Source organism: Anomaloglossus baeobatrachus, chromosome 1, assembly GCF_048569485.1.
Source record: "Anomaloglossus baeobatrachus isolate aAnoBae1 chromosome 1, aAnoBae1.hap1, whole genome shotgun sequence".
In the NCBI taxonomy this organism is placed as follows: domain Eukaryota; kingdom Metazoa; phylum Chordata; class Amphibia; order Anura; family Aromobatidae; genus Anomaloglossus; species Anomaloglossus baeobatrachus.
In genome coordinates this window covers 843,127,607-843,139,607 of record NC_134353.1, presented here as the reverse complement: position 1 = coordinate 843,139,607, position 12,001 = coordinate 843,127,607, and the positions used below count along the sequence as shown (strand labels likewise).

General features: G+C 54.8%; 1 long non-coding RNA gene and 1 pseudogene across 1 annotated transcript in view; one reads left to right on the top strand and one right to left on the bottom strand.

Annotated features, from left to right (window-relative positions):
* LOC142301028 (uncharacterized) overlaps nucleotides 1-12,001 on the bottom strand; it is a 94,923-nt gene that overhangs the window by 57,032 nt on the left and 25,890 nt on the right. The window lies entirely within an intron of this gene.
* Nucleotides 1-12,001, top strand: part of LOC142303495 (U3 small nucleolar RNA-associated protein 15 homolog) — a 54,301-nt pseudogene that overhangs the window by 27,698 nt on the left and 14,602 nt on the right.

Here is a 12,001-nt window from a genome sequence, read left to right as displayed (position 1 = left end):
GCTGATCGTAATTCTCGCTGTGTCGCCGGCTTTTTCACGCCCGGCCGGCTTAACTTATCAGCTGATCCTGCCGTCAGGGGACTTCATCAGCTGATTACTGGCAGCTCCTGCAGCGATGGGACAGGATCAGACTCTCATCCGATCGCTCCAGGAGCTGCCGGTAATCAGCACAGACGTGAGTATTTTTTTTTTTTTTGCACTGATGCATCATCTGATTGTATAATCGGCTTTTATACAATCAGCTGATGTGTGATGTGATTCATGTCCTTTAACCTGACCCATCATCTGATCGCTTTGCCTTCCAGCAAACCGATCAGATGATATTGGATCCGGATTGGACGGCGCGGGACCCTTGACCCAGGATTAATGCGGAGGGGGGTTCTTTATTTCAATAAAGATGGAGTCACTAATTGTGTTGTGTTTTATTTCTAATAAAAATATTTTTCTGTGTGTTGTTTTTTTTTTTTATCATTACTAGAAATTCATGGTGGCCATGTCTAATATTGGCGTGACACCATGAATTTCGGGCTTAGGGGCAGCTGATAATAGACAGCTAGCCCTAACTCAATTATTACCCAGCGAGCCACAGTCACCAGGGTAGCTGGAAGAGTTGGATACAGCGCCAGAGGATGGCGCTTCTATGAAAGCGCCATTTTCTGGGGTGGCTGCGGACTGCAATTCGCAGCGGGGGTGCCCAGAAAGCTTGGGCACTCTGCATTGCGGATTCCAATCCCCAGCTGCCTAGTTGTACCTGGCTGGACTCAAAAATTGGGCGAAGCCTATGTCATTTTTTTTTTTTAATTATTTCTTGAAATTCATGAAATAAAAAAAAAAAAAAAAAGGGCTTCCCTATATTTTTGATTCCCAGCCGGGTACAAATAGGCAGCTGGGGATTGGGGGCAGCCTGTACCTGCCTGCTGTACCTGGCTAGCATACAAAAATATAGCGAAGCCCATGTCATTTTTTTTTTCTTTTTGGGCAAAAAACTCCTGCATACAGTCCTGGATGGAGGATGCTGAGCCTTGTAGTTCTGCAGCTGCTGTCTGCTCTCCTGCATACACTAGTTCTGCATCTGTCTGCTCTCCTGCATACAATGAACATTTTGAAGAAGGAAATGACATCAGACCTTTTTTTTTTCATCAACAATCTTTAATGGCATTGTGCACTGATTAAAAACGCAGTGAGCAAAAACGCAGCAAAAAACGCACCAAATCGCGGTAAAAACGCATGCGTTTTTGTCGCGTTTTTTGAGACAAAAACGCACATAAAAACGCAGCGTGAAAAAAACGCCTACTGCGCACATACCCTAAAGCTTTGTTTTTTTAGACCTATATCCTCATAGAGGGGGCTGTGCTTGGTTTGAACAGTCATTGTTTGCTGACAGACTCCCTTTAAAGTCTTAAATTCCACCCATAGGACCCTCATCTTCGTCAGAATCCATTTTTCTTAAGCAATCTCTGGATATGTCACACTCGTGTGGTTGTGCCGATCACTGCATCCCATGGCACGTGCTTCATTTTGTTATCTGGAGGAGTCCTGAGGGCTGACTATCAATTAAGAATCCCAAAAAAGCTGCAAAATTCGAATTTGTTTATAATTTGTTTGTGGTGTAGAGTAATAAGGGTGGGAACATGAAATACATTTCTCATGTTTCACCCCTGGTACAAAGCAATGACCGGCTGTGATCACTTTTCCTGCTCTTTCTTGGAGCTCTCCTAGACAGTCACAGAGCTAGGAATAAACGTTTCCAAGTATTACATCCTGGCGTCATTGGTAAGCTAGAGCTGGCCATGAATCACACCAAAGCTGTGGGCAGACGGCGACCTCTCCTGACCGCGCCATACACCTGAGAGCTCTGCTCAGTGTTCATCTGTTTTCAATGGGGAGAGGAGAAAGCCGCTGACAAGAATCCTGGTGCTGGTTTATCTCCCCTTAAGGCAGGGGTGGGGACCCTTTTTACTGCCGGAGGAATTTCCTATTAACCTTTGGGGGCCGCACAAAATTATCAACTTGAAAACTACCCTGTTATATTTGGTCACACGATTAATTAACTCACCCCTACTGTGGTGGCAGGAGCTGCTTCTCTTTGGTGTGGCTGTGATGTTCGGTGATATTGATCATCTTGGTTCTCACAGCTGCTTTTCCAGGTTTGTCTCGGTATGGAGATGCTGGGGGCGTATATGTGGCGTCCTGGACAAGCCAGGTCGTCACAGGTACTACACCAACACACCCCACACCCCGGCTAGACACACCTAGGTCAAACACAAATCCTTGTTGCCTTCCTCCAGGGGCTGATGTCCACACCAGGGGGTGGGCCAGGCGGTTGGTCCCGCCCACCGAGGAGTTCACAGTCCTGGAGGCGGGAAAAGGCAGTTCAGTTCAGTTTTAGGAGTGGAAAAGGGAAATGGCAGTAGAGGAGACTGACCGTCTGCAGGAGAGGCTGATTGGAGTGAACCGTAAGGACCGGGGACGGGCGGTGGCCCGCCGGTACCGGATCGGGGAGTGAAGAGAAGCCAGCACCATTCGGCAGGGCCTACGGACCCCGACCAGGCTAGGAGTCGCCGTAAAACTGGTCAAATCCGTTAGCGAAGGGAACCTCCGGGGTTTCCCAGCAGTCAAGACCCGATTGAAGGCAACAGCTCACACCGTAAAGGGAAACACAGTCACCGCCAAGGCTACAGTTCCCAGGGCCAGAGCCTGCGGGCAAAAGGGGCTCCCTCAGCATCCATCCAAGCTGGGGAGCGGGTTACCGGTGGGAAGCCACTGGAACCGTAAACACAACACAGGTGCAGGGAAAGGCAGTCACCATCAACCTACCGGGAGGAGCACAACCGCAGCCGCCTGTGGGACCCGTCCATCCAGCCGTTTGTTTGACCAGAGACTCCGTGTAAATTACTGGCTGAGTGAGTACCACCGTGCCGTGCGGCACAGCGCTGCCCCCACGACCCTGCACCTCGCCAGGCCCCGTAACCCGCCTGTCATCCCTAAAACCCTCACCGGGGCCCCGGGACAACCAACCCCCCTACCCACGGAGGGGAGAACCAACATCCAAGCTGCTCCCTGTCATCGCTCCCGGGATCCCCGTCCAGAGCAGCGGTGGTGTCACAACTTCACCACAACCGTGGGTGGCGTCACGGACAATATCCCAAAACCACACACACCACCCCCCTTTCACTCACGGGCGAGGAACGCCGCTTGAGTCCTCGGGATCCGGCCCACCGCTCGAGCCACCACCGAGCAGCAGCAGCAGCCGGTCCCGAGCAGTGGGTGAGCGCAGCGTCCCCTCCTCCGCCCGCGACATATACATCACAGGAGACGCTGGGGCGCATAAATTACGGGAGACACTGGGAGCACACATCACAGGAGGGGCTGGGGCATATACATCACTAGGGGGGCATGGACAGCCCTGGTGATGTGGAGCACAGACATGACTGGGGACAAGTACAACACTAGGTGGCAACACAGAGAGCACTGGGTGGCAGCACAGACAGAGCACTGGGTGGCAGCACGGACAGAGCACTGGGTGGCAGCACGGGCAGAGCACTGGGTGGCAGCACGGGCAGAGCACTGGGTGGCAGCACGGGCAGCGCACTGGGTGGCAGCACGGGCAGAGCACTGGGTGGCAGCATGGGCAGAGCACTGGGTGGCAGCACGGGCAGAGCACTGGGTGGCAGCACGGACAGAGCACTGGGTGGCAGCACGGGCAGAGCACTGGGTGGCAGCACGGGCAGAGCACTGGGTGGCAGCACACAGGCAGAGCACTGGGTGACAGCACGGGCAGAGCACTGGGTGACAGCACGGGCAGAGCACTGAGTGGCAGGACACTGCGCAAGGGGGTACACAGCACTGAGCGGGCACTGAGCGGGGGGGAGGGGGCAGCGATGGGTTGAATACTCACAGTACTGGGGTGGGGGAGGAGTCACAGACACAGCACAGCACAGGTACGGGAGGCCGGTAATCTGCTGCAGCTATTCTGTGACATTTTCGCAGCATGCTGCTTACCCCACCCACCAGAGCACACTAGCACAGGCCGGGGTTAAGCCTAGAATGTATGGGCTGCAGTCAGGTCCTGAAAGTCAGGATCTGGATAGAGCCCATAAATTCTAGCATCTACCCTCAGGTCATCAGGCAGTGGGATTTAAAGGGCCAGCAGCCGGGAAAAGCGCGGCTGCCGCCAGAGCACAACGGTCCCCGGGAATGTGCCCGGGGGCCACTTAAAAAGTCGCCGCATACTGCCCGCGGGCCGGAGGTTCCCCACCCCTGCCTTAAGGCTATGTGCGCACTTTGCTTTTTTACCTGCTTTTACACTGCTTTTTCAACTGCAGCGCTTTCATGCCAAAATGCTTGCGTTATGCTTTTCAAGCAAAGTCAATGGGACATTGAGCTTTCTTGTGCGCACTTTGCTGTTCAAAACGCTGCTTTTAATTTGCATCAATTTGGGCAAAAATTCAGCGTTTAAAGAAGCAACATGTCAATTGTTTTTGCTATTTTGGCTGTGTTTCCCATCCATTCAATTTAATACAACACTGCAGCGTTTCTAAAAGCACCGGAAAAGCACTAAAACTCAAGAAAACCGCAAGGTGCGCATAGGCTACTTTCATTGCGTTTTAGATGCATTTTTGAACTTCAACTGTGACGCCCTGGACTAGCCAGGTAGTCACAAATACAACATCTCACACACCCCCTCCCCTGGTTAGGCAACAACAGTCAAACAAAATCCTTGTTGCCGTCCTCCAGGCTTGATGTCCACACCGGGTGGGGCGGAGCCACGCGGTTGGCCCCGCCCACCAAGGAGTTCACAGGCCTGGAGGCGGGAAAAGTAGTCAGTTGAGTTTTAGAGTTTAAGTTTGGAGTTGAAAGGTGACAGGAGAGAAACTGTTTGTGTCTGGGTAGGAGCCCAGGCACGTACAGCAAGGTTGGAAGATGGTGGTGGCCGTCTGCAGGAGTGGGTGCAGGTCAGCGGAACCGTAGGACCGGGGACAGGCGGTGGCCCGCCGGTACCGAGCCAGGGAGCAGATCTGTACCAAGCACAAAGACAGGGCCATCAGACCCCGACCAGGCTAGGAGCCGCCGAAAACGGTCAAATCCGATAGTGACCGGGACCCCAGGGGTTCCCTCACACCCAAGACCCAACAGAAGGCAACAGTCCACACAGTGAGGATAAAAAGCCACCGCCATAGGCTAGAGATCCAAGGTCCAGCGCCTGCGGGCAAAACAGGCTCCTTCGGTACATACACGCCGGGGAGCGGACTACCAGTGGGAAACCATCGGAGTCAATACATTCTACAACGGTGCAGGGAAAGACAGCCACCATCAACCTGTCCGGGGAGAGCAAAGACACTGCAGCTGGCTGCGGGACCCATCCATCCAGCCGTTTGGTTTACCAGAGACTCTGTGAATCTGTGCCTGAGTGAGTACAACAGTGCCATCCGGCACCGCGCCGCGCTGCCCTGCAACCCTGCACCACGACCCTACAGTCTCCCCGTACCACCACCGGGCCCCGGGATCACCAACCCCTACCCACGGAGGGGGAACTAACACCTAGCTGCTCCCCGCCATCGTTACCGGTAATCCCGTCACGAGCAGCGGTGGTGCCCACTATCACCACAACCCGTGGGTGGCGTCACGAGCTATCTCCCAAAAACCACCCAACTCCCCTTTTCACGCGAGGAGCGCTGCTCGAGTCCCCGGGTCCGGCCCACTGCTCGAGCCACCGAGCAGCAGTAGCCCCGGACCCGAGCGTAGCGAGCGCGGCCCCTCCGCCCGCGACAACTTGGCGTCATGAACAGGATTAGAACCAATCTACCTACCGGTAGAAGTGGGCCTTGCAGTCCCCGCCGGCGGCGTCCGGCCGAAAAATTTAAAGTTCCGCCATCTTGGGCGCGAAAAGTTCCCGCTCGATCCATCTTCCCCGAGCAGGGAAGGCGCGAAAGGGAAGCCCCACCCCCAGAAGGAGGAAGTGCTGGAAAGAACCAAGGGGGGACGGGAAAAAGATGTCTGCGCCTGACGGAGCCGTCGGAGGAGCGGCGGTCGCAGCCGCGGTGGCGCCCGAAGACGGAAATGGGGCGGGGGAGGCCGCGGGCCCAGCGGTCGCCCGGGTAATGCCGATTTCCCTGCCCTATGTATCTGGTGCTGCTTGGCTACCGCAATACGATGGGAAGCCAGATGCTTTGCAGGCGTTCCGTAAAAAGATTAGCCCGGTCCTCGATTTGTATTACGGGCGGCGGTAGTGCTGGGGCAGCTAACCGGCGCGGCTGAGTAGGAGACGGAGACCTGAACCGACGCGGACCGGGCCTCAGTGTCTACCATTTTTGATAAACTCCAAACCGCTTTTGAGACCCGCACGGAAGTGGAATTGCGGATGCAGTTTTATCAGTGCCAACAGCGGCCTGCGGATAATATAAGAGACTATGCCTTGCTCCTGCAAACAGCCCTCCGTGCGCTGAAGTGGGTGGACACCATTAACGATGTGGACAGCAATAAGATGCTAGTAGAACAATTCCTGCAAGGGCTGGGGTCCACGGAAGACCGCAAGCAGCTACAGCTGTGGGCCCTGGAACACCCCGATCTGGACTTTGCAGTATTGAAAGAACGGGCCAACAAGGCCCTGCAAGCCCCAACACCAGACGCTCCTGAGGCGGCCCCATGGCTGGCTGAAACCGCTTCCATCTCGGTGGCACCTCCTCTCCCGGCTCTACCGGCCCCTGCAGCGCCCGTCGGGATGATGGAGGAACTGGCTGCCCAGGTCCGCCGCATGGATGGAGACCTAGCCAAGATCCTCGCCGTACTCCAGCTTACGATGAGAGTCAAGCCCCCAGGGAAGATCCAGCTCGCCGACAGCCCACGGGACGTTCCCTGGATGCAACGGAGAAGGACCAACGACTCGCGGTATGGGTCTCCTATTTGTTACAGGTGCAACAAGTCTGGACACTACTCCAGGCGATGCCCGTTAAACGAGCAACCCCTGGGGCCAAGGGCCAATCCTCAGGAGTAGACCCCAATGGCCCCCCGATTGGCGAGACCGGTACGTTGGAGCCCGCCCCATCATTCCCCTGGCGGTGGACGGCGTCCCGACCATGGCCCTATTGGACACAGGATCACAGGCAACCACTATGCCATATACATTGTACCAGCAGTGTTGGAGTGATGGGGAACTTGCCCCCCCTGATGACAGCCTGACCATTGTTGCGGCCAATGGGCTCCCTATGACCCAGGTGGGCTACAAAGAAGTGGCCCTGACCGTGGGACGTACGGAGCTAAAACACCAAGGGATGATTGTGGTGCTGAATGAACCCAGTGACCATAACCCAAAAGTAATTTTAGGGACTAATGGGATGGAGCATTTTATGGGTGAGGTGCTGAGTTTGTTGCAGCAGTTGGCTGCCACTGCAGGAGGAGACCGACAGAGGGCAGTACAGCGTGAGATCCGGGACCTCCTACATCGGCAGCAAGCGAACTTGATGGGTGGAGAGATTGGTGGAGTAAGGGTGATGGATGTGGCCCCCTTGGTGGTGCCACCAAGAAGCGAGATGATGATTTGGTGTAGGGCAGCAGTAGGCCCCCAAGGGCATGATTACCCGACGATGGTGCAGCCCACGCCTTCAGAGCACTGGCCCACGGTGATGGCGGCCAGAGGGGTGATTGACGTCAAAAAAGGGAGAGTGCCTGTGAGAGTGCTGAATTGTGGGGAGGAAGAGGTTAGGCTTCCCTGCTATGCCACCATTGCCAAGCTGCTCACCATAGATCCCCACGCCGTACATGAAGCCAGCCCTCCTACCTTTGCATCCCCCACAAATATTGGCGCACCCCTCGAACAGTCCAAGTAGTGGTGCCAGGAACTGCTTGTAGGCACTGAAGCGACACCTACGCATCACAAAGAGGGGGTATACAGGGTAGTACAGGAGTATGAGCAGGTTTTCAGCAAGCACCCACTAGACTTCGGGAGGATTAAAGGGGTTCAACACCATATCCCCACAGGCATACATCCACCCATCAAGGAGAGGTATAGGCCAATCCCACCAGCACACTATCAATGCGCTAAGGACATGTTGAGGAATATAAAGGAGGCAGGGGTCATACGGGATAGTTGTAGTCCCTGGGCAGCTCCACTGGTGCTGGTGAAGAAGAAGGATGGCACCATGAGAATGTGTGTGGATTACCGGAAGATCAATCAAATAATGCATAAAGATGCCAATCCTCTTCCCCGTATTGAAAAGTCGCTGGCTGCGCTGAAAACGGCTAACTATTTCTCTACCCTTGACCTTACCAGCGGGTACTGGCAGGTGGCGGTTGCACCAGAAGATCGTGAGAAGACTGCATTTGCCACCCCCATGGGGCTCTGCGAGTTCAACAGCATGCCGTTTGGGCTGTGCAACGCCCCTGGGACCTTCCAACGACTCATGGAATGCTGCCTCGGACACCTCAATTTTGAGACCGTCTTGCTATATCTGGATGACGTGATCGTGTATTTCCAGACGTACGAGGCACACCTAGGGCACCTGGCTGAAGTATTCGCGTCCCTAGCCAAATACGGGATGAAGCTGAAGCCCTCCAAGTGCCACCTTTTGAAGCCCAAAGTGCAGTACCTAGGACACGTGGTGAGCGCAGAGGGTGTCGCCCCAGACCCCGAGAAGATCACCGCTATACAGGACTGGCCGCGTCCAACCACAGTGAGAGAGGTGAGGCAGTTCCTGGGCCTAGTGGGCTATTATCGCCGCTTCATCAAGGGTTACACAAAGAAGGCTGCATCTATGCAAGACCTCCTCGTGGGACAGACCAAGAGCCCCTGGACCCTCGTTTGTGTGGGAAGAGAAGCATGAGGATCCTTTCACCAGCTGAAGTCGGCCTTGACTGGGGAAGAAATTCTGGCGTACCCCGATTACGGCCTCCCATTCATCCTCTAAACCGACGCCAGCAATGTGGGCCTAGGGGCAGTCTTGTCCCAGGTCCAGGACGGGAAGGAGAAAGTGATCGCCTACACCAGCATGAAACTAAGGCCCTCGGAAAGAAACCCTGAGAATTACAGCTCCTTCAAGCTTGAGTTCTTGGCCCTGGTGTGGGCAATCACCGAAAGGTTTAAGCATTACCTTGCCACGGCAAAATTCACTGCCTACATGGACAATAATCCATTAACCCACCTGGATACAGCCAAGAACAAAGGTGGGTGGCTTGGCTGTCTAACTACGACTTTACTATCAAATACAGAGCCGGCCGCAAGAACACCAACGCGGACGCATTATCCCGAATGCCACACCTACTTGATGGAGGGGCAGAAGATGATGACCTTGAAGAAATCGAGTTACCAGCATTCCACCGGCCACTGGCTGAAAAGCCCTGTGTCAGTCAGCAACAGGTGAACCTGGACCCGTTACCCAGTCAGGGATGGCAAGAGGCTCAAGATCAGGCGCCTGCTGTCCAGTTGGTTAAGACCATGATTGAACGGGGCTCCTCCAAAATGGACCCCGCTGCTCTCCCAGAAGCCCAGCGGCTATGGAAGGAAGGGGCCCGGCTGTGCCTACATCAAGGGAAGCTGTATCGGGAACTGATCAACCCAAAGACTCATGAGAAGGTTCGCCAGCTGGTGGTTCCTCAGGTTAACGTGCCCAAGGTTCTACAAGCTTACCATGACGGTGCCGGGCACTTTGGTTGGAAGAAGCTGGAGATGCTGTTGAGAGAGCGGTTCTATTGGAGTGGGATGCGGGAGTCCGTAGAGGCCTGGTGCCGAGAGTGTGGTCCCTGTACGCTGAGAAGAAGGGACGAAGCCAGCCAGAAGGCCCCTCTACGACCAATCATTACCCACCAACTGCTGGAGTTGGTCGCTCTGGACCACGTCAAGCTCACACCTAGCCGAAGTGGGTACACCTATGCCTTGACCATTGTGGAGCACTACTCAAGGTTCATGGTGGTTGTTCCAGTCAAAGATCTGACCGGCCGTACTGCAGCTAGAGCGTTCCAGGCCTACTTTTGTCGACCGCACGGATACCCAGAAAGGGTGCTTAAGGACCAGGGTTCAGCCTTCGAAGCAGAGGTGTTTCAAGAGTTTTGCCAATTATACGGTTGCAAGAAAATCAGGACCACGCCATACCATGCCCAAACTACTGGGATGTGTGAGAAGATGAACCACCTGGTTCTGGATCTCCTCAGGATACTACCATTGGAAGAGCAAAACCTGTGGCCGGAGAAGCTGCCTGACCTGGTAGACATGTATAATAACATCCCCTGTGGTTCTACCAAATGCACACCGGCGTATCTGATGAGAGCCCGACCAGGCCGACTGCCGGTGGACCTGGAAATGGACTTGGAAGCTCCAGAGGCCCTCCCTTCGACTGCAGACTGGGATACCCGGCGGCAGGCGCAGTACCGACAGGTCCAGGAATATGTGGAGAAGAATCTGCGTGAGAGCCGAGAAAAACAAGAACAGTGCTTCAACAAGCGGGATCCAGCCGTTCCCTTTGAGCCCGGGGATGTAGTGCTGAAACGGAAGAGAAGAACCCATAAGCTTGATGACCAGTGGGAGAAAACCCCGCACGTCATACAGCCCACGGAATGGGGGAACGAGAAGACTTATCTGATTAGTCGTGACCAGGGGAAGACCTCGGCTGCAGTTTCCAGTGACCACCTGAAGAGGTGCCCACACCCCTTGAGATTGGCAATCGAAGTTCCGGTTCCCATACCGAATGGGAAAAAGGAAAAACAGGTGATCCACACAGTGATGGGTGACTTTCCAGCAGACTGGCCTATGCAGAACGGTGCGGTGATGGTTCCGGTGATAATGTTCCCACAACCAGTGGAAGAAATGGAAACAGAAACCTCCGCCAGTGAGCCGCTGGGACCAATGCCCAGGGATGCACCTATACCACGCCCCAGTAGATCTCCGCCCGCCATACCTGCCATATGGGAAGAGGAACAGGTTGTCTCCTCTATCCCATCACCCGCTACTAACGACATTGGGCCCCGAAGGTCCACACGCCCCAACCTAGGTAGGCCCCCGCTTAGGTATAGGGAAACTGCCATCTAGGGGTGCAGCATGTTGATTGTGTAAATATCTGAATGAATGAGCACTAATCATCCGAATACCTCACCTGATTGCCGTCCGTAAAAGGAGAAAGTTGTCCCCGTGGGGACTTTATGTGTTCCCACTAACCCCCTTCCAGAGACAAGGCCGAGAACTTGCAAGCCAACCACGAACTAGTGGCCTTGTAAATAATTTGTTGGGCCGTTTTCCGTTGCCGCCTCCAGAGAGGCAGATTGGGGGAAGGACCCGCAGCAGAGCAGGCTGGGGTCCGGTCACCACCAGGACCGGTGACCATCCTCCGGGGGTCAGGGGTCCCCCTGGACGTGGGGTCCCCTGAAATGACAGCCGGGTGCGAGACACCATACCCGTTCCTGCTCGGGTGACCTGGACCAGGACTGGGGTAAAGGGGTGCTGCCCGTTTCTTAGGGGCAGCATCAAGGTGTAGGTTGCTTGGGTGGGGGAGCGGAGGAACATGGACCCGTCCATTGTTAATAAAAATGTTTTATACCGTTAGTAACGTTCAAGAGAAAAGTCTCCCGTAAGGGAAGAATTAAAAGTAGGCTTAATGTTATATGTTTTTCCCATGTTAATTTATATTTTTCAGAAATAAAACCGGTGATGGACGGGCAGGCCGCGGACGGTCTGCATTTCACCAAGAGGGAATGTGACGCCCTGGACTAGCCAGGTAGTCACAAACACAACATCTCACACACCCCCTCCCCTGGTTAGGCAACAACAGTCAAACAAAATCCTTGTTGCCGTCCTCCAGGCTTGATGTCCACACCAGGTGGGGCGGAGCCAGGCGGTTGGCCCCGTTCACCGAGGAGTTCACAGGTATGGAAAACGAGGCGGGAGGAGGAGCAGGGTGCGGAAGAGGAAGACGACGTGGTGGATGATCCAGTAACTGACCCAACCTGGCAGGAGGATATGCAGAGCGAGGACAGCAGTGCACAGGGGGAGGGAGGCGTAGCATCCCAACAGGCAGTA